The 22,840-nt window shown below is 40.0% G+C and overlaps 1 protein-coding gene and 1 long non-coding RNA gene across 2 annotated transcripts in view; one reads left to right on the top strand and one right to left on the bottom strand.

The window, feature by feature from the left end:
- The window catches only part of b4galt4 (UDP-Gal:betaGlcNAc beta 1,4- galactosyltransferase, polypeptide 4), a 32,416-nt gene extending 28,101 nt beyond the window's left edge, over positions 1–4,315 (bottom strand). Inside the window, exon 1 of the mRNA XM_039744074.1 lies at positions 4,227–4,315. The gene's annotated coding sequence lies outside the window, so the exon portion shown is untranslated. The remainder of the gene's footprint in view (positions 1–4,226) is intronic.
- A 171-nt stretch (positions 4,316–4,486) lies between these two features.
- Positions 4,487–22,840, top strand: part of LOC120523100 — a 44,978-nt gene continuing 26,624 nt past the window's right edge. The window contains exon 1 of the long non-coding RNA XR_005632557.1: positions 4,487–4,562. This is a non-coding gene — a long non-coding RNA (uncharacterized LOC120523100). The remainder of the gene's footprint in view (positions 4,563–22,840) is intronic.

Here is a 22,840-nt window from a genome sequence, read left to right as displayed (position 1 = left end):
CAGTACTAATTCAAACATCTCCAAGCTCTGCCAAAGAAGTACAGTAATTCTACAGAACTGTTCTTCCTGCCTATTGGAAATCTGTGCCTGCTCTACTGAATTAGTTCAACTCTGTTACGTCTTACCTCAGCCAGCTCTCTTTTTCACATGCCTAAAAAAAAGACATGGTCAGTCTGTGGGCCAAATGTTAACCCAATGCAAGTTGCTACTTTTCACACCACACAGACATATCATATGTAACAATACCATAGCAAAATCTGTGGCTTTAACATTAAAGGTCATACAGTATGCCAAGTGTGGACAGCTGCTCTGAAGTTAGCACTGAAGCGAGTACAGCTGGTGTGCTTGCTGCTCAGACACTCCCAGTTCAGTCATACAAGGCTCTTTGAAACCAAGATGTAGTGGTGCTTTTCATAACAAGCTATTATTACTATTATTCGTCATTTGGAAAATAATGAACATTTCTGTGCTAAAAATTTACATTAAGCTGGAGCCTCACAGGTCAGTTTATATTTCTAATCAGACTGAATTCTGTGCTCTTTACTTTAGATACACTTCAATCACTTCCAGCTTTCATTTGACTTAGCTGTCCCACCATAGTTTCTTGTGATTTCATTTCATTTACACTGAAGGTAATAGCCATCACTGAAAATCAAACAGAAATACAGCTAACCTTTAAACCTAGGCCCCTGAGCTCACCTACTAATCACTTCATACTTTACAGAAAGTATTTTAGTTTACACATTGATGGCACTGTTTTAATTCTTACTAAACAGACCCGCTTCTGGCACAGGAGCACAATACAAATGGGTTTAATTACTTGCGTGTCTGATTCATTGCAAGCGTTTAGCTTTGATCCCAAGTAAGCAGTGAGCCATGGCAGGCATTAAGGGAGAATTCAATCCTTTGAAAGATATACTGTACTGTATGTTACATGTACATTGATATGAAGGACACAATGCCCAGAGGAAAAAAAAAGAAAATGGTGAATTAAACAGCAGTAGTAAACAATAGTAGAAGGATCGTTCCCTTTTACCTGGCCCCACATCACTTTACAGACAGCAACTAAGCCCGTTTCACCTTCTGTGACTCTGCCCATTTCTAAATGCACACATTGTTTTATAGCAAAATGTTAAGCTTTTTTAATAAATAAAATGAAAGCTCTGTTTCAGCTTAAAGACACACCTTGCCTCCCAGTAACCCTGCATGAAAGAAAATACATTTGCTGACAAGCAGCACAAGAATGTATACTGCTCTGTAACAAAAAAGTATATTTAATGACTACAGTGATCAATTAACCATACTCATCATTCAAGTCCCATAACAGTAAAATGTAATAAATAAATCCAATTATCTCAAGAAATTGAATAAAATTAGTTCAAACACTTTGAAAGACTTTATTTTTAAAAATGGCAGAAGAAAAAAAGAATTTTCTGTGCTTAGTTTTAATTAAACGTGTGCAGCTAAATCTGCCTTAAGGGAATGCAGTTTTAGATTATATCAGTCATCAATACAAATAAGAAAATAAGTAGGTGGTGTGTAAAAAATATAATTTTAACCGTCTTAAATAATGAAAAAATAAGTAGAGATGCATACTGGCACAGTGCATTGCACTGCCATCCTGCAGATCCAACATCCTGGGTTCACATCTCACACCTGGCCATTGAACCATGTTTGCTTTCCTTCCACGTGCCCAATGACATGAAGGTTTAGGTTAATAGTGACTTGGGCCTGGCGTAAGCAACGTGACTTCCTGGTGCCAATGCCCACAGCAGCTTCCAGCTGGGATAGACGCTAGCAATTCACAACCCTCAAGTAGATTCAGCAGGTTTCAGAATGTTAAGTTAATAATAAGCAGAGGTTACAAGCCACTTCACCGGTGTCCAACATTAACATAATGATTATCCTCAAGCCCAACAATTTATCACGGAAATACTGAAAATGTACAAAGTTTTGAACTCTTGCATTTCACTCTGTGATTATAAACCAAATTAATCAAGCAGATGGTGCAAATGTTTCATTTTGGAAATTTTCATATATTACAAAGGGATTTCAAAAAGTGTATTTTACTGAAAAAAGCCAGCAAACATTAAAAAAAAAGTTAACCATTACAATCATTATAGCATTTTAACATGTATTTTTTTTTAATATTAGAGGAAGAGGAATTCCTTTCAATACTGTATTATACACTTCAGGAATGAATAAAAGTGAAACAACATATTTTGGCACACCCTTCATATTTATAAGACATGTAATTTTAGTAAATGTTTTACTGACTTCTACAAGAGTACATTCTAATTAATTGTTTTGCATTTCTATACACACAATGAGAATCAGATTTAAAATCAAAAGAGCTGCTTTTTATATTTTTTATCCGTTAACATTTGATAACACTTCAGTTGAGGTACTGTAAAAATGCATTACTCAATTACTGTTATGTAATAAGACCTTACCAAACATGTCTATGGGTCTTTACAAAGCATCAGTAAAATGTTGTGTTCATCTCTTTAATGTGACCTGTTAATAAAACTTCACTCTTACATATTTAGTACAAGACCTGTGAATCCTACATATTAATAAGTCATTATATCATCAGGTCAATATGCCACTCGGCACAGAGATGAATAACCGATCTACTAATGTTTTATAATTGTCACGAAGGCCAATAAAGCCTTTGTTAAGGTCTTGTTACATAAGAGTGAATGAGTAATGGATGCATTTTTGGAGTACCTATAATACTGGGGTGTTGTACCGTGTTAACCTCTCATTACATCCATAATGGCTAAGCAAAATGAGACTTTTTTATTGGCCAACTAAAAAGATTACAATATCTAAGCTTTTGAGGCAACTCAGGCCACTTCTTCGGGCAAGAAGGAGTACCTAAGCTACCCAATATTCTAACACTTGGATAATTCAGGGTCACAGAACGGTGATGCCTATGCCACCAGCATCATGGACAAGGCAAGACCAGCAATAGCAGGAGCTCCAGTCACTCACTGGGCATCCTAATACCTAGACACACACCAATCTAACCTAACCCCACATCTTTGGAAGGTGAGAGAAAAATCCACATAGACACTGGGGAGCACAAGCACACCCCACACAAGTAGTGCCCAGACCTGGACTTTGAACCCAGGACTGTAAAGTTCGGGAATCATCCGCACTACACATTTCTCTTTAAACCACTCTGGAAACCTTTATTGTCTACCCATATCTACAACAGTAAAATTAAACACTTGCATTCAGCCTCATATAAAATGAGCAAAACAACAACAGTAATAAGAGAATTGCCAATAGATAATCACAGAACTTAAATCAATATTAAACGTGTACTGTACAGCGAATATGTCATGCATATGCCTCTATCGTCAGTTAAGTTTTTCCGAGCATTTAAAATTAGAAATTCATCACTTTCCAGACATGAATATTATTGTACGAATGCTAATTATGGGTTTAAAGGTTCAGTGTCTGTCCTGGCAGGAATCAGCCCTGGCCAGAGAGGGCACCAGTCCATCAAAGATCCTGTACTCTCGCAAGGGGCCAACGTTGAATTGTCAGGTAACCTAACATCTACGTCTTCAGAAGGTGCGAGACTAAGCCGGAGTTGCTGTAGAAATCTAAGCCTTTTAGAATTATTAGTAGAAACAATGCCTAATGAGAGGTTCTTCTTTACATCGGCCGTTTAAGCTGCTCGAGTGTGCGGTCCGTGGCAGGGCAGTTAGCCTTCAGCCTGGGATTCCTCTCAGGTGATTAATATATTATTTTTCATCAATGCATTACCTTACTTTTGCTTCTAAGTATCCAGTTCGAAGACCACCCTTAGTTGTTACATGTGCAATCTTGAATAACCGCGCAAAAAGTAAAGCTATATTAGAAAACGATTAGTGGACGACAGAGGCATATGTTAAATACTAGAATGTCACACGCAGTTTCGGACTTTGCGGAGTCTTCAATCAAGAGGCAAAGGCTGTAGCCTGAATATACTTTCCGAGGTCACAAATACCTCTGAACACTTAAAGAATCCAAGCCCACGAACTGGACGTTTCTGAAATCCACAGAACCCATCACACTACCCACTTAAATTTGCAGCCGAGTATTTTATGTTCAGCACGTAAGCAACTCTTTCTATACCTACTACAATAAATACCGTTCCTTAGACATTTACCGCAATTAACAACAAGTACATAATGCCATTGGCTACTGAAATCGATCAAAAACTTGATTACCTGAAACACGACGGCGGAAATCCTGGCATCACCAACCTGAAAGATGCAGAGACAATACTAAATAGACCATGACTTGCTAGCGAATGAAAAACAAGAGATGTAAATAAACTCTCTAATCAGTAAAGTGCAACGCGAGAAGGGCGGGAGAAAAAAAGAGATGGGAGGAGAAACACTCCGGCCTTCGAGAGGAGCGCAATAAGTAAGGATCGCGATTTGGGCCAAAGTTCATCCTTTCTTCAAGGCTATTCGCTTGACTGGTGATAACGGAAAGGGCTCGACAAAGTAGCGGGGGAGGAGGGGTGGCCGGCTGTTTTACACGAAGTCTTGCCACTCAAGGTAAATTGAACAGATTAATATATGGAGGATGGGGACATAAACCGCGACTCAATATATGATGTTAATGTTTTGCAGCCGTTTTGGTACGCAAATGCAGGTGAGCAGAGGACGAGTATTTAAGGTGGCAGTGCTTTGTCGCACATTTTTTGTTAAATCGCAGGCTTTGGGCTACTCAATGGCTATGTGACACATTGATCTTCCTGCTTTGTTTTGCTTCCACGTGGTTCACTAAATTTTTTGCCTGCACAGGTCATCTGTAACAAGGAGTTAATACGCGTCTTTGTGTTCATCGAATCTATTTTGGCAGGAGTAGAATATTAGGGTTCAGTGATTTGCAGGTGTGGATAAAAACTACACAAGATGTGCAACGTATGGATATCTTTATATTTGGAGAATGTCAGTAAAATTTTATACTGTAATTTATGTTTTTTAATAGTTAATGTCAAACTGCTGCTTTCAGTGCTGCTTTGACTAAGTTATCCTGCCTTGTTTTTGATTTTGATTAAGACCACCAAGTGGACTTGAACCTTTAGCGTCCAGCTTCTGGCGCCCCTCCCAATAATAATAATAATAATAATAATAATTTCTATTTATATAGCACATTTCCAATTGAAGGCGCTTCACAGAGTCTCATGAAGAAACAGCAGGTATATGTAACTTTGGATACAGATGTTTCCTGAATAGAACATTAAAACAGATACAGGATATACAAAGATGTTAAATAGAATAAAAGACAATAAACCAGAGTAAAATACTCTATACTAAAAGAAAGCCTAGCAAATAGCATCATTTGTGATATAACACACACACACACAAATTATCCTGAGCATCTAGACAGTGAAGAAGACTCAAAGAAGAGGCAGAATGTCAGGTTAAGCCTTCCTGAACAGATGGCTTTTAAGTTGTTTTTTAAAAGAATGAATGGAGTCAGCTGATCCAATTCATTTTGAGAGGTCATTCCAAAGTCTGGGTGCTGTACAGCTTAAGGCCCTGTCACCCATAGGTTGCAAATTAGTATGGGGCACACAAGATTGCCAGTATCAGTAGACCTTAGTGGGCAAACAGGAGCATAGTGATGGAGAAAGTCACTGATGTAGTTCAGTGTGACGCCATTTAAAGCTTTATAGGTTAATAATAGAATTTTATATTCAATGAGTTTTGAATCAACTGGAGCTGTGATATAAGATTAGAAGTGGCACCTGCCAGTAAGGAGTTACAATATTCGATGTGGGATGTGATAAAAGCATGGACAAGTTTCTCAGCAAAAGGAAAGGAGGGGAATGAGCAAACATGGGATATGTTACAGAGGTGAAAGTAGGAAACTTTCTTAATGTGTTTTTTGTGGGTGGAATAAGAAAGGGAGGAATTAAAAATGACACCAAGATTTCTAGCATTAGAAGAAGCTCTAATAAGATCACCGTCTAGAGTGACTGAGAAGAAGCTCATTTTCTTAAGTTGTGCTTTAGTGCCAATTTGCAGGAGTTCAATTTTGTTGCAATTTAATTTTAAAGAGTTCTGCTTCATTCAGGTTTTAATTTCACTGAAGCAAGTTGTGAGCTGACAAAGCTCTGATGAAATTTCACTTTTAACATTAAATAGAGTCGAGTATTATCTGCATAAAAATGATAACCCAATCCATAGCTCAAATAATATGGCCAAGGGGAAGCATATAGATGCAGAAGAGCAAGCCTGCATCTATATGCCCTGAGGAACTCCTTTTGTGACTGGCACTGAGCTGGATCTGCTGTTGCCAAGACTAACAAACTCTTTCATGTCAATCAGGTAGGACTTAAACCACTGGAGGGCAGTGCCAGAGATACCCAGCATGTCCAATATATGACCACCAGAGTGAGTAGGCAAATTAACATGTTTCACCAAGTCATAACAGTCCAGTAAGGACTTCTCAGATTACATGTAGTAATGTCAATATGGATATTGAAATCACCAAGAAGAATGACTCTCTGCGACAGAGAACTTAAGTGGGTTAATAATTCAGTCAGATCAGATAAAAAAGAAAGATTGTATTTTGGGTGATGTTAGAGAACAATGAATAAGATATGACCTGATTTTGTTGTTAGGTTCAGAGCCAGACACTTGAAAGACAATAGGGAGTCAATTGGGAGTCTTGTGATGTTTAGTTCAGTTCTAACAATTACTGCCACACCTCCTCCTTGTCTTGAGCAGGCTCTTTGAAGTAAATGTATCTGGATGGTGTTGCCGCCCTGAGAGGCGTAAAATCGTTCGTTTTTGTCAGGTTACTGTTAGGCAAAGCATGTCAAGTTTGGAGTCTGTAATGGATTCTGAAAGCGCCAACGCTTTGCCATTAAGAGATCTTGAGTTAAACAATGTTAGCTGACAAGGGTTCATTGTGGACAGATCCATGATCAGAGTTTATTTCAACAAATTCCAAGGCCAGGAATAGGACAGCATATTCCTGAACAAATGTTGCCGTTGAACTTTTCATTTGCAGCCTAGTGGTGGTGACAACCTGACCTGCGATGTAAATATTTTGGGCGCCGCACAATGCCAGTGTCTTTTAGGACATTCCAGTCTGACCATTTGTTCTGGACAAACTGTTTAATATGAAGGAATTTGTCACAAGCGTATTTTAGCATAGCACAATACTTATCTGATAGTAGCAGAGAAGGAGCACAGTATAGCGGAGAAGGTGAGAGGGGTAGGGAGGCATAGATAAGTGGCAATAGCAAGAAGCAGAAGAAGTGTAGTAGGAGATATTAATAAGATGCACGTGAAGATACCAGAATTCGGGACTTCCAATGTACAGCCACTCAACTCTTTTTGATCACCTGTATGAACTAACTGTTAAAACTAACAATGCACCTAACTTGAACCTACATTGTCATTTAGTCAATCATTGTCCAACCCACTTTATCCTAACACAGGGTCACGGGAGCCAATCCCAGCCAACACAGGGTAGGAACAAATCCCCGGGCAGGGCACCAGCCCACCGCAGTACACACACACACTAGGGACAATTTAGGATTGCCAATGCACCTAACCTGCATGTCTTTGGAAGGAAACCAGAGCACCCAGAGGAAGCCACGCAGACAACAGGCAAACTCCACACATGGAGGTCCCGGGTCTCTTTACTGAGAGGCAGCAGCGCTACCACTGCGCCACCATGCTGCCCAACCTACATTGTATTCCATCAAATTCATGAACTCTTCCTTATACCACAGTCCATTGTAGTTTGAACTGATATAGGTTCAGCAATCCATTTGGACAAGAGCAGGGATTCTTGGAATTTTCTGGGTTTACCTTCTCCAAGACTCGTGAACACTGGAGTTTTATTTTCATTTTCTTTGTTGCTAATTTGCCTCTTGCTACTATAGGTGCCAAGGTGAAAAGACTGGCAATCCACTGGGACAGAGAGTGAATTTTTACTGAGACAGGAGGCGATAATGAAAGGACAGCATGGAAGGAGCTGCAATCCAGCCAGATGGCTAGCAATCCTAAGCCTAGTCAGGGTAAAAAGCTAATGGATGGACTCGGCAAACAGGGATGCTAGAGTTAGGTTAATTCCCCCACACAATAGGTTGCAGCGTCCCTCTAGTCTGGTCTCAGTTAGGACACCTGCAAAGTTGCATGGGAACTGTAGTGTAGAAGAGCAGCCCAGTCAGGGTCCTTGGGTGTCTCAAGAGGGCGCTGCTCGGGGAAGACTGCCCTAGTTTCCGTATGACCTGGAAGTGCTCCATATGACTACTGTTGTAATACCAGATGCATTCCGAATTCCAGTTTAAAAGAATCCCACCGCAACTCCTCAGTGAGTCATAGTCTGGAGTCAGTGAGTGACACTCACCAGGGGGACGGATGCGTAGAACAGCATTTTGCTGTGAGTGTTCACTTGGAAAGGTTGGTGACAAATTAAAAAATTGTGTCTTGTGGTTTGGGGCTCATATTGTTGTGAACCGGCATTAAAAACTTACACCAAGAAGTCTAAGTGTGTAGATGAATGTCTGTCTGTGCTGTGTGTCATTTTATATTTTTTATTGCAAACATATACATCAGTGTCAGCCTGTCCAGTAGAAACAGTGAACTATAAACCTTGAACAAAGTGAGTTTAATAAGTTAATGTTTCATTCTTGCTAATACAGTGCAGAAGAATGTAATTCACTTCTGAATAGATTAGATTAGATACTGTATGCCTTATTAATCCTCAACAAGAAATTCAAATGCCTTCCACAGCAAAACAAAAAACACAGAAACATAAAATACACAGATATCAACTGTGGAAGCCGGCCCGGACACAGACAGGCGGACACGTTGACGTCACCCACAACACGTTTATTATACATATTTCTATTATTTACAAGTCAATAAGTGCACCACAACAACCCCAAATACTCCCCCAAAGTTCTGGCCAACACAAATGCCTTTCTCCTTTCTTCAGGCTGCCTCTTTCCCTCTCCACCCGAGCTCTGTCCTTCTCCTCACCCGACCAGCTATCGAATGGAGGGAGACAGCCCCTTTTATAATCACCAGGATGTGCTCCGGGTGTTTCCCGGCAATCTTCCACCGACACTCCCCAGTGTGGCGGAAGTGCCGGCTATATCCCTGGAAGCACTCCTGGTGTCCCTGCACCTCTTCCCCCCCAGCACTTCCAGGTGTGGTGGAAGTGCTGAGGTCCAGGGCTCCAAAGGCATAGGGGCGACCCCTGGCGGTGACTACGGGCCCCTACAGGGTGGAGCTTCAAAGCTCTGTACCCGTGGCCCTCAAATGTACCAGGACGGTCACCCCCACATGGTCTGGGAAAGGCACAAGCCCTCCTTCGGTCCTCCTGGGTGTCTCGGCCGGGTTGCCACCCCAGCCATCTCTGACACAACTCAAAGTACAATATAAGACAATAGAATAAAGACATATACGCTACTTATAGTAGAGTGGAGGTATGAGCCTGTGGCTAAGAATAATCCAAGAAAGAGCTCCTGGAGAGAATGGGCAGAATTGTTCAGGATGGCATCCAATTTTGCTACCATCCTCTTTTCCACATCTTCCAGAGTGAGACCTGTTGGAGCTAGATTTACTAATACATTTGTTCACGCATTTTCAATCACCTGAACTCAAGTTGGTCCTTAGGAGATCACTGCATAGAACAACACACTGGCTACAACAGACTGGTGAAACATTTCCAGTAGCTTGCTGCACACATCAAAAGATCAGAGTTTGCTCAGGGAGTACAGTCGGCTCTGTCCCTTCTTTAACAATGCCAGTGTGTTGTCAGATCAGTCCAGTTTGCTGTTCATATGTAGATGTTTTTCTTGTATGTAGAGCGAAATATGCAGTATGATTTAAAAAATAATAAGCATATAAAACCTAGAAAAAGCAAGATTGGAGTCTGCAAATTGGTGGCAGAGAAAAGCGTTGTTAGGTAGCATAAGAAGGTGGTCTGTAGGATGACGTTGGATATCAAGAAGAGGTAAGACAGGCAATGGTTGGCAATGAAGAGTTATCAGATAGTTGGGCAACTACAGCAGAAGTAGTAAGGGAGACAGCTAGAAGAATGCTTGGTGTGACATCTAGACAGAGGAAGGGGAACAAAGAAACCTGCTGGTGGATTGGGGAAGTACAGGGCAGTATACAGAGGAAGAGGTTGGCAAAGATGAAGTTGGATAGTCAGAGAGATACAGAAAGTAGACAAGAGTACAAGGAGATAAGGCGTATGGTGAAGAGAGAGGTGGCGAAGACTAAATATAAAGCATAAGATGAATTGTATGAGAGGTTGGAAACTAAGGAGGGAGAAACTGACCTGTACTGATTGGCTAGACAGAGGGACTAAGCTGGGAAAGATGAGCAGCAGGTTAGGGTGATAAAGGATAAAGATGAAAACGTACTCACAAGTGAGGAGAGTGTGTTGAGCAGTTGGAAAGAGTACTTTGAGAGGCTGATGAATGAAGAGAATGAGAGAGAGAGAAGGTTGGATGATGTGGAGTAGTGAACCAGGAAGCACAACAGATTAGCAAGGAGCTATGAAGAGGATGAAGACAGGACAGCTATGAGGAGGATGAAGAATGGAAAGGTTGTTGATGACATACCTGTGGAAGCATGGAGGTGTTTAGGAGAGATGGCTGTGAAGTTTTTAACTAGGTTGGTTAATGGAATTTTAGAAAGTGAGAGGATGCTGAATGAGTGGAGAAGAAGTGTACTGGTGCCGATAGTTAAGAATAAGAGGGGTGTGCAGAGCTGTAGTAACTACAGGGGGGTAACATTGATGATCCACAGCATGAAGTTATGGGAAAGAGTAGTGGAAGTTAAGTGAAGAAGGGAGGTGATGTTTAGTGAGCAACAGTATGGTTTCATGCCAGGAAAAGAGCACCACAGATGCATTGTTTGACTGAGAATTTAATGGAGAGGTATAGAGAAGGACAGAAGGAGTTGCAATGTGTCTTTGTGGATTTAGAGAAAGCATATGACAGGGTGCTTCGAAAGGAGCTGTGGTATTGTATGAGGAAGTTGGGAGTAGCAGAGAAGTATGTAAGAGTGGTATAGGATATGTCCGAGGGAAGTGTGACCGTGGTGAGGTCTGTGGTAGGAGTGACGGATGCATTCAGAGTGCAGGTGGGATTATATTAGAGATTGGCTCTGAGCCCTTTCTTATTTGGAATGGTGATGGACAGGCTGACAGACGAGATTAAACAGGAGTCCCTGTGGACTATGATGTTTGCTGGTGAAATTGTGATCTGTAGCGAGAGCAGGGAACCGGCTGAGGAGACCCTGAAGAGGTGGAGAAATGCTCTAGAGAGGACAGGAATGAAGGTCAATACTAACAAGACAGAATACATGTGTGTAAATGAGAGGGAGGTCAGTGGAATGGGGAGGATGCAGAGAAGTAGAGTTGGAGAAGGCGGATGAGTTTAAATATTTTGGATCAACAGTACAGAGTAACGGGGAGTGAGGAAGTGAGGTAAAAAAGAGAGTGCAGGCAGGGTGGAATGGATGGAGAAGAGTGTCAGGAGTGATCTGTGACAGACGGGTATCAGCAAGAGTGAAAGGGAAGGTCTACAGGACGGTAGTGAGACCAGCTATGTTATATGGGTTGGAGACGGTGGCACTGACCAGAAAGCAGGAGACAGAGCTGGAGGTGGCAGAATTAAAGATACTAAGATTTGCATTGGGTGTGACGAGGATGGACAGAATTAGAAATGAGGACATTAGAGGGTCAGCTCAAGTTGGATGGTTAGGAGACAAAGTCAGAGAGGCGAGATTGCATTGGTTTGGACATGTGCAGAGGAGAGATGCTGGGTATATTGGGAGAAGGATGCTAAGGATAGAGTTGCCAGGCAAGAGAAAAAGAGGAAGGCCTAAGAGAAGGTTTATGGATGTGGTGAGAGAAAACATGCAGGTGTTGGGTGTGACAGAGCAAAATGTAGAGGACAGGAAGATATGGAAAAAGATGATCCGCTGTGGCAACCCCTAACGGACGCAGCCCAAAGATGAAGAAGAGGAAGAGAGTATATCTTTCAGTGATGTCTGTCATATTTAGATTCCCTTGCTTTTGATACCTATGGGTGTAAAAATAGGACAGCGATTCAGCTTCTGCCCCACTAATTGTTCACATGTGCATGTTAAATTTGGCACACAGGGGCTCAGCAGTTAGAATTGCTAGCCAAGCATTGGATTAAATAGCCAAAGACAACTGGAGGCTTGTATAGTCAGCTTAAACACAGCATAGTGTATTTCTGTCCTCTGTCAGCACAAAACCATCTTTCCTTATTGGGAGAATGAGAACCAGCATGTAAGCACTATGATATTTCTGTATTTTGTGGAGAAGGAATTCAGCCCTTGTTTGGAGACAGAGAAGACCAGCAAGTGAAGCAAGACATTATAAAGGCTTGGTCAACAGCCAAACCCTTGGAGGTGGTGTCGACAAAGTTCAAAAAACCTCCCAGCGTGGGGACGAGAAAATGGCTGACTGTGTTGATCCAGATTTCCCACCTGGATAAAGTCTGTCCATATGCCTCCCCGTCTGTAACCGCGTTAACCGTCAGTAAATGTAAGCTAAAAGATTTTTTCTCATGTGATTCTTGTACCGCCGTAATCACGATGGGAGGGATATCGCCTTTTCTGGTATATTATGATATTGTTTAGTTATTTAATATGCCACAATTTCAAAAGAACACATTTCCAAGAGAGCTAATGCCTCTTCAGGAAACAGTCTCCCAGTTTCTTCTACCACTGAAAAGATCTGCAGCTGCTATGTCAGTTCTAAAATGAAAAGGTGTAAGACATAGAAGGTTAATGTATGTTTGTGAGTGTGCCCGCAACTAAATGGCATTGTCACTTAAGTGGCTGTTCTTCCTGAGATTGACTATGAACCCCAACAACCCTAAATCAATGTAAGTGTGGTGACAGATAGGGGGCGCTATCGTCCCCTTGAACCCTCAGACAATACGTCAGACACCAGGTAAAAATCCAAATATTGACTTTATTAGAACACAATAGTGCACAAAGCACCCTCCTCTGCACAGTACTCATATAATAAATCAATTCTGCAATACAATAATCCTCCACTCTCCCAGACGTGTTGCCACCCTGCCACCCAGCTCAGATCGTCATCTGGTATCTCTCCCAGTCTTTTATAGTCCGTGACCCAGAAGTTTGTTCTGAACCCGCAGTCCATGTGACTTCCTAGCACTTCCGGGTCAGATCAAAAGTCTTCTTTTCATCCCGGAAGTACGTCATCCCTCCTGTCACTGTGACTAAGACGTACTTTTGGGTTATAGGGCACGTAACACTCCTTGGGCCTCCCTGCAGCATCCTCTAGGGGCCCCTGTGTTATCCGGCAGGTCTGTGGATGAAAACTCCATTGTCCATAATTGCCAGCTGGCATTCGGGCCACCTCCATGCTACAGGGAGAGCTCCACCTGGCGGCCTGGGGGTATTGGCCGGCCATAGTGGATAGTCTATTCAGGGGATGTATTTTGAGAACAAAATCTGAAAATAGTTTTCAGAAATCTTTCATATGTGCCATAAAATTGTTAAAAAATATTATTATAAGAACCATAGAAATGAAAGGTGGACTATTTGTGATTAGATTTAAATGTTCAACTACTTCAATAATAATGATAAAGTAAACCCAGTGCTGTTTTCTCATATTCCCAATGGGATTGGAATAAGCCCAGTTCACTGCCCTGGATTCCAAGTATAAAAGTGTAGTGGTTTTATGAAATAGCTGGATGAACTGGTTAATGCCTGTATCTGATAAATACAATGTCTTTACAGTGAGTATCGTCTTAAATACATATATCCTAACAATAAAGCATTCAGATCAACAGAAAATAATCTGAATTAGCTATTTTTCTACATAAACAATAGCATTTTTATTTTAAAGACCCAAAGTTTTATAGGTCATGTGTTCATAATATCCTAATAATCATATCCTAAATCAGGATAGAATTGAGGGTGTAGAGGTGATTGAACCACTAGGGTCAAGTGACCATAATGTAATACAATTCTCAGTATTTTGTAAGAGTACAGATGCAAAGACTAAAATTGTTAAGTTGAACTTTAGTAGGGCTAATTTTGAGCAGATGCGACAAAGTCTAAGTAGGATAGACTGGGATAAGCTTTTAAATGTGGAGACAGTCGAGGAGCAGTGGAACAGGTTTAAAAATGTTTTACATTTAATGCAGGACAGATACATACCTAAATTTGGAAGTAATAGGAAACTAAAAAAATCTCCACGATGGATTAATAAAGATTTAAAAAAGAAGTTGCAAAGGAAAAACTGCTGTATAAGGCATATAAGACTAATGACTGCAAAGAGAACCGTGCGTATGAGAAAATGAGGGCAACCATTAAGAAGGATATCAGGGAGGCTAAAAGACAGTTGGAGAGGAATATAGCAGATAAGGCGAAAGAAGACCCCAAGAGATTCTTTCAGTATTTTAGTAGTAAAAGAACAGTTAAGGAGGAGGTCAAGTTCATCAGGAATAGTAAAGGGGAATTAAAAGATACAGACAATGAAATAGCAGATGCCCTAAACTTACATTTTTCTGAGGTGTTTACAAGTGAGCAAGTGGATAACCTGCCAGAGGTAAACGCAACTACTAAGGAGGTACTGAGGGATTTGGAAATTGTAGAGGGAGAAGTGCTGCTCAGATTAAATAAGATAAAATCAAACAAATCACCAGGCCCAGATAATATTTATCCTCGTGTTCTTAAGGAGGCTAGTGAGTACATATATAAACCCTTGACACACATTTTTAGGAAGTCACTGTGCACTGGAGAGATTCCAAAGGACTGGAAAATGGCAAATATCATCCCATTATATAAAAAGGGTGACAGGGCAGATCCAAGCAACTATAGGCCAGTAAGCTTAACAAGCATCACAGGAAAATTAATGGAAGGAATTATTAAGGATAAGATTGAGCAACACATGACAAGGACAGGAGTTATTCTGAACAGTCAGCATGGGTTCAGAAGAGGGAGGTCGTGTTTTACTAACATGTTGGAATTCTATGAGGAGGCAACAAAGGATACGATCAAAGTGGAGCTTATGATATTATTTATCTGGACTTTCAGAAAGCATTTGATAAGGTGCCACATGAGAGGTTGGGCATCAAGTTAAAAGAAGTGGGAATTCAGGGTGATGTTTTTAGATGGGTGCAGAATTGGCTCAGACAGAGGAAGCAGAGGGTGATGGTGCGAGGAACCTCATCAGAACTGGCTGATGTTAAGAGTGGTGTTCCACAGGGGTCAGTGCTAGGGCCGCTGCTATTTTTAATATATATAAATGATTTAGATAGGAATATAAGTAACAAGCTGGTTACGTTTGCAGATGATACCAAGATAGGTGGATTAGCAGATAATTTGGAATCCGTTATATCATTACAGAAGGACTTGGATAGCATACAGGCTTGGGCAGATTTGTGGCAGATGAAATTTAATGTCAGTAAATGTAAAGTATTACACATAGGAAGTAAAAATATTAGGTTTGAATACACAATGGGCGGTCGAAAAATCGAGAGTACACCTTATGAGAAGGATTTAGGAGTCATAGTGGACTCCAAGCTATCAACTTCCAGACAGGGTTCAGAAGCCATTAAGAAGGCTAACAGAATGTTAGGTTATATAGCACGATCTGTGGAGTACAAGTCCAAGGAGGTTATGCTCAACCTTTAAAATGCACTGGTGAGGCCTCATCTTGAGTACTGTGTGCAGTTTTGGTCTCCAGGCTACAAAAAGGACATAGCAGCACTAGAAAAGGTCCAGAGAAGAGCGACTAGGCTGATTCCAGGTCTACAGGGGTTGAATTATGAGGAAAGATTAAAAGAGCTGGGCCTTTACAGTTTAAGCAAAAGAAGATTAAGAGGTGACATGATTGAAGTGTTTAAAATTATGAAGGGAATTAGTACAGTGGATCGAGACTTGTATTTTAAAATGAGCTCATCAAGAACACGGGGACACAGTTGGAAACTTGTTAAGGGTAAATTTCGCACAAACATTAGGAAGTTTTTCTTTACACAAAGAACGATAGACACTTGGAATAAGTTACCAAGTAGTGTGGTAGACAGTAAGACGTTAGGGACTTTCAAAACTCGACTTGATGTTTTCTTGGAGGAAGCAAGTGGATAGGACTGGCGAGCTTTGTTGGGCTGAATGGCCTGTTCTCGTCTAGATTGTTCTAATTCTAATTCTAATTCTAATATGCCATACCTAACTGGCAATAATTATGCAAGCATTTTTTAATAATCAAACCAGCAGACACCCAATTCCATTTTTTTTTTTTTTTCTGCCTTTTCAAAATGATTTAGGAAGTGCATTTTGTAATTACTGTATTGACACAAAAGGCACAAACTGTGAAATAACCATGTGTTTAGTAAATGCAGGAGTGTAGTTAAAAGCAGAAGGTGGTTGGGATGAACTCCTGCAGTTAAGGTGGTCCACAGGAGTGAACTTGAGGACCACTTAGTTAAGGCTTTTATTACTAATTAGCACACAAATGAATATAACTTTGAAGTAGCAGCTCCTCTTTAACATTCAGTGTCATTTGCACTTCTGTCTGCACTGCTCATCACTAATTGTCAGTATTTGGATACAATTTAAGGGGCAAACTCCACTGAAATAAGGTGAATTGAAACAAAAGTTAAGTGCTTAAAACTATAACAAAGAAAACACATTTCTAAATTTCATCCAAATGCAAATTAATATATGAAAAGAAAAAAGGCCAGCTAAACCATTAGATTGATGTGACATAAGAGTGACCCACAGATTTGTGGAACTTATTGGAAATAAAGCCTGTAGCCACAGTAGCACTCCAGGACTGAACCATGAAACCCTATTTTAGATCATTCTTTGAAAATCCTAAAAAAAGATTTGTTAGAGATATTTTTAGCCAGATTAGGATTTGGAAGGACATGAGGCTGGGAAAGGAAACACAGATGTAATGCAAACATGTTATCAGTTGTAAGAGTATTGATTATCATTATAATCATTGTTAATTCTGTGTAAAGTGGGGCCTTTGAGTCTTGGATACATGCTGCACAAGACAAGGGAAACAGAATGAAAGAAGGAGAGAGAAGATCATCACCCAGACAGGACATCTGAGTTCTCAAAGCAACTAGTTAGACCTCTGCAGACTTAAGAAAAATCAGAAGCACCAAGATATGAAAACATTTCAAATTCCAACACCTGTATTTTAACAAGTATTTTTATTGGATCCTTTACAGATACTTTGCCTAATCTTTTAAAACTCTTTTTAAATACATGTTTAAATATATTTCTGAGTATTATTAATTTTGCTTTATAGTAGTATTGATTTTATATTGTTTGTTTGGGTCAAGATATATTGTTTAAGAGCACTTGGTGAGGGTAATTGCTGCATTCCCACTGGGGTTAGCAGCTGAGGAGATTGGCATAGTTGTAGCTTATGTCTGAACAGAGTCATGTCTTCTGTTTGTACCAAGCTAGTAGGTCTCTTTGCTTTAGGCAGCTCTTCACATACAGGTAAGACTGTACACATTGGGCGCTATAATATGTGACAATAATACATTTTATTTATATAGCACCTATAAACAACTGAGTTAACAGTTACTATAGCACAGGTGAACCAAAACAGGAATTTCCACCTGGTGTGGGTGGTCACCATATTCCAACAGGGGTTAGTAGCTGAAGAAAAGGGCAGTGCAGTGAGTGGGCACCTGCTTTGGTGATTGTACTGTGCACTAGTTAACTAAGCAGAGTCTCCAATAATCAAGTGATCCATTAAGAAAATTAAAAAGAAGAATCATGAATGAAAAGTACAAGAAGACAAACATAAGAGAAAAAAAAGAGTTGTCATTCCAAAAAAAAAACATTAAGTAGGTAATCTCCATGTCTAACTATAACTTTCTCAAATGCCAATAGTACGGATGCTTCTGAAAGATTTCTGGTTTAGTTAGTAATTAAAAACTCAAGCTGTCCCCTTAACGCATACCATCACTTCTCAAGGCATGGTTAAATTGCTTCTTCAACAATTAGATAATAGGATGGGTCAATTTGCTCCAGGTTCCCATGACGTGCAGTGAGAACAAGCGAGTCATGATTTCCTTGTTAAATGCACAGCTGGTCTACACCTTTTTATAGCTTTCAAGCAAGCATTGGTTTTAAGATTAAATTCTTTCAAGCTTTTAGAGAATAACTGCTAGGAGCCTTGAGGATAAGCTAACATTTTGAAAACAAACATGACAACTAGGCTAATCAAAAGAAGGCAGTGTGTTCCACAAAGACTTTCAGCATTCCAATACTTATACAATACAATACAGTTTATTTTTGTATAGCCCAAAATCACACAGGAAGTGCCGCAATGGGCTTTAACAGGCCCTGCCTCTTGACAGCCCCCCAGCCTTGACTGTCTGAGAAGACAAGGAAAAACTCCAAAAAAAAACCTTGTAGGGAAAAATGGAAGAAACCTGGGAAAGGCAGTTCAAAGAGAGACCCCTTTCCAGGTAGGTTGGGCGTGCAGTGGGTGTCAAAAGAAGGGGGTCAATACAATACAATACACAGAACAGAACAATTCCTTAAGACAGCATAATAATAAAAATTTTAGAAGTACGGTTTAACAGTAGATGATATGACATAATTAGGTTTGGATATTTTTAGAGTCCTGGAGACCTCATCCATCTAGCTGCCTCCCCATTTGGCCATGCCACGGCTGAAACATTGCTCCATGATGAAAGGACCCCTTCTTCCCATGATTCCTGTGATCCTCCATCAGGGATGACTTTACCATAGGCAGGCAAACAACTTGGCAGGTGGGCCGTGGCACCAATGGCCACATTTGGGTACCGAAAAGAAACAGAATAGGTGAGGGTTAGTATTCAAATATAATTATCATGTTACTTATGTTTAGTGCTAATGACTAACAACAGAGATGCAGTATGTACAGTTAATCAGCAGCTCTAGTCAGGATATGCTAAACTGAAGTAGTGAGTCTTCAGCCGGGATTTAAAGGCTGAGACTGAAGGGGCATCTCTTATGGAAGCAGGAAGACCATTCCACAGTTTAGGGGCCCTGTAACTAAAAGCTCGACCTCCCACTGTTATTTTATTAATCCTTGGAATCCTAAGCAGACCGGCATCTTGAGATCTTAATGTGCTCAGGTTTGTAAGTCATGATAAGTTCAGACAAGTAAGCGGACCTTGGCCATTTAATGCTTTATATGTTAAAAGGAGGATTTTGAAATCTGCCCTAAATTTAACTGGGAGCCAGTGTAAAGATTTAAGAACTGGGGTTATGTGTTCATATTTTCTTGTTCTTGTAATAATTCTTGCAGCGCATTTTGGATTAACTGGAGGCTGTATAGAGAACAGTTTGAACAGCCAGTGAACACCGCATTGCAGTAGTCAATCCTACTAGAGATAAATGCATGAATTAATTTCTCACAATCCTGTTTATTTAGAAAGCGCCTTAATTTCCTAACATTTTTAAGATGGAAAAACATGTTTTGGACGACTTTGTAATATGTGCTTTAAATGACATGCTAGAGTCAAAGATAACTCCTAGATTGCGGGCTGATTCAGTAAAATTAATTGGGATTCCAACTGAGTTAAATGATGACAAAATATTGCTGTGATCAGCGTCATTCCCTCCAACAATTAACATCTCTGTTTTATCTGTATTTAAAGACAAGTAGTTCTCATTCATCCATTCCTTTAATTCACTAACACAACTAATTAAAGACAACATCGGAGAAACTTCATTTGATTTAAATGAAAGGTATAACTGGGTGTCATCTGCATACGAGTGAAAATTAACATTATGTTTCCTAATGAGAGATCCCAGTGGAAGCATGTAAAGTGAAAACAGTAAAGGTCCCAGTACTGAGCCCTGCGGACACCATATTGAACTTCTGTGTATAATGATGGAGTACTGTCAGCACATTTCTGTACATATTGGAATCGATTTGATAAATAAGAAGAAACCAAGCAGCACGGGCCTGTAAGCCCAACATCGTTTTCTAGCCTGTGCAGTAAAATAGAATGGTCAATGGTGTCAAATGCTGCACTTAAGTCCAACAACATAATTACAGTGGAATTTCCTTCATCAGAGGATATCAGAATGTCATTTACAACCCGTGTTAGTGCGTTTCTGTACTATGACCAGTCGAAAGCCAGACTGGAATTTCTCAAATAAATTGTAATGCGTAAGGTGTGACTGAAGCTGACTGGCGACTACTTTTCTAGTATTTTAGAGAGAAATGGTAAATTTGAAATAGGCCTATAGTTATTTAGTATGTGTGGGTCTAGGTCTGACTTTTTAAGTAAAGGTTTAATGACTGACACTTTTAGTGCATCAGGTATGCAGTAATGAACTATTGATAATGGTTAGAATAGGCTGCAAGAACATCCATTGCACTTTTACTAGTTTTGTTGGCACTGGATCTAGGGAACAAGTAGTGGGCTTCATTTTAGTAATTAAAGTTAAGACTTCCTGCTCAGTTACAGGATTAAAATTATTAAAGTGCTGAATGCAATGTGAGCAGGGTCTGCTAAGCTAGTATTTGGTTTGTACTGTGATGCTGAGATCTGGGATCTTATATTTTTAATTTTCTCATTGAAGAAGTTCATAAAGTCTGTACTGCTAATATCTGTTGGTATTTTGCACTGTTGATCTGAATTCCCATTTGTTAATTTAGCCACTGCTCTAAAAAGTACCCTAGGATTTTTATTATTGCTATCTATTAATGTAGAATAGTATTCTGAGCGAGCTTTAAAGAGGGCTTTTTTATATTTTTTAACACTCTCTGTCCATGCAATTTGAAAGACATGTAGCTTTGTTGTTCTCCATCTGCTCCAGTTTTCGACACTCTAATTTAAGAGCTCGAGTATTTTCATTAAACCAGGGAGAGTTTCTATGTGCTTTGATCACTTTTGTTTTAGGGGAGCCACTGTGTCCAGAGCATCTCTCAAGGTCACATTATAATGTGATGTTAGCTGATCTAAATTGTTTTCCACGTTTACATTTGATGTTAACTGATCTAAATGGTTTTCCACAATTACACTCGACTTACTCAAGGTATCTATAAATTTTGAAGCAGAATTACAATCTAGATGTCACACTGTCTTTGTTTTAATCTATGAGTGCGTTGGCATGGGCAGAACTAAATCAAATGTAATTAAGAAGTGATCGGAAATAACTACATTTAATGGAGTAATATTTAAATTTTGAATTTGAACTTTGTAAGTTATAATTAAATCTAATGTATGGTTATGATTATGAGTTGGACCTTTGACAATCTGACAAAATCCTACTGAATTTAACAAATAAGTAAAACATTTGCTAAAAGTGTCAGTTTCCACATCAATGTGTACATTAAAATCCCCATCAGAACTACGTGATCATAATTTATAGCCAAATCAGACAGAAGGTTGCTAAATTCAGTCATGAACAATGAATATGGCCCTGGTGGTCTGTAGACTAGCACTATAATTGTGTTGGAATCTGTTTTAATATTTAAAATGAATGCCTCAAAGGATGTAAAGTTGCCTAAATTTTTAGGAGTGATTTGCATTTTGTTACAATGAATTATTCCAAGGCCTCCTCCTCGACCAGAATCTCTAGACTTATGAAGGAACGTATCCATCTGGTGACGCCTCAGCTAGGGAACAGTGTCACATTTACTAAGCCAGGTTTCAGTAAGAAGACACAGATCAGATTTTGTACTTAATATATATCATTTACCAAAACAGCTTTAGTGCCAAGAGACGAATGTTCAATAAACAGCATTTAAAACTGCATGGTTCTTTCTGAACTGCTGATATATTTTTGTTTTAATTTGAATTAAATTTCTATTACAGATGCCCCTGGTGGAGTGTCTGGTTTTATCCCTTGGTCTAATTATACACCTTATTTTTGGTTATCAATTAATTTATGGTTTGTATCAAGACTAAATTTACTGGATGCCCCACAACAGGGATTATGGGTAACAGCTTCAGGAAAATAACAGGTGGGATAAACAACAGCCTGTGATTTAAGATCACATGACTGCGGCCTGGATGGTGCTCTAATCAGTCAACCAGGCAGTTTTGCTGCCATATTTTGGGATAATACATAAGATCCCTCCAGTTAGGATGAAGACCATCTCTTCTGAAAAATCCAGGCCTTTCCCAAAAATCATCCCAATTGTTCACAAATGCTATGCTTTTATTTGCACACCAGGTTTCTAGCCAGCAGTGAAAGGAATGCAATCTGCTATAAATCACATCCCTCTATATAATCTTGGTAAGGGACCAGATACAATTAAATTCCGACATTTTGTTTTAGCTTTGGTGCATAGAGATGAAGTTCGCTTTAATACCTCAGATTGCTGTAAATAAATATCATTAGTGCCGACATGCAGCAATAAGGTAGATACTTCATCGTCGGCACACGGTCCAATCGGCCTTTATGCCAGAAATCTTGGCCCCTGCAAGGCACTTAACATTAACTGCTGGTTTAACATAGTTTGGAATTCTAACATTCCGCACTATGGAATCGCCAATTATGAGCACTTTATTATTCTCAGTTTCCACAGGCGCGCTGCGGAGAGCTGAGAACCTGTTCTGGGTCCAAATTGGTGACCTGGGTGCTGGGGACTAAATTTTGGATTCTTAGACCCCGTCTTACTGTTACCCACTGCCCTGTGGCTGAATTGGTGCTGCTGATTTCGCCCGCACTGACTACAGTGGGACCTGGAGAGACTGAAGCGAATCAGATGTAGCGAATTGTCTAAACAGACCGAGTCGATCCAATTTTCGGTTTGCCTAATCGCTATCAGATTCCTAACGCGGTCCTCCAATTCG

This window comes from Polypterus senegalus, chromosome 2 (genome assembly GCF_016835505.1).
Source record: "Polypterus senegalus isolate Bchr_013 chromosome 2, ASM1683550v1, whole genome shotgun sequence".
Lineage (NCBI taxonomy): Eukaryota > Metazoa > Chordata > Cladistia > Polypteriformes > Polypteridae > Polypterus > Polypterus senegalus.
This window is presented reverse-complemented; position numbering and strand designations above follow the sequence as displayed.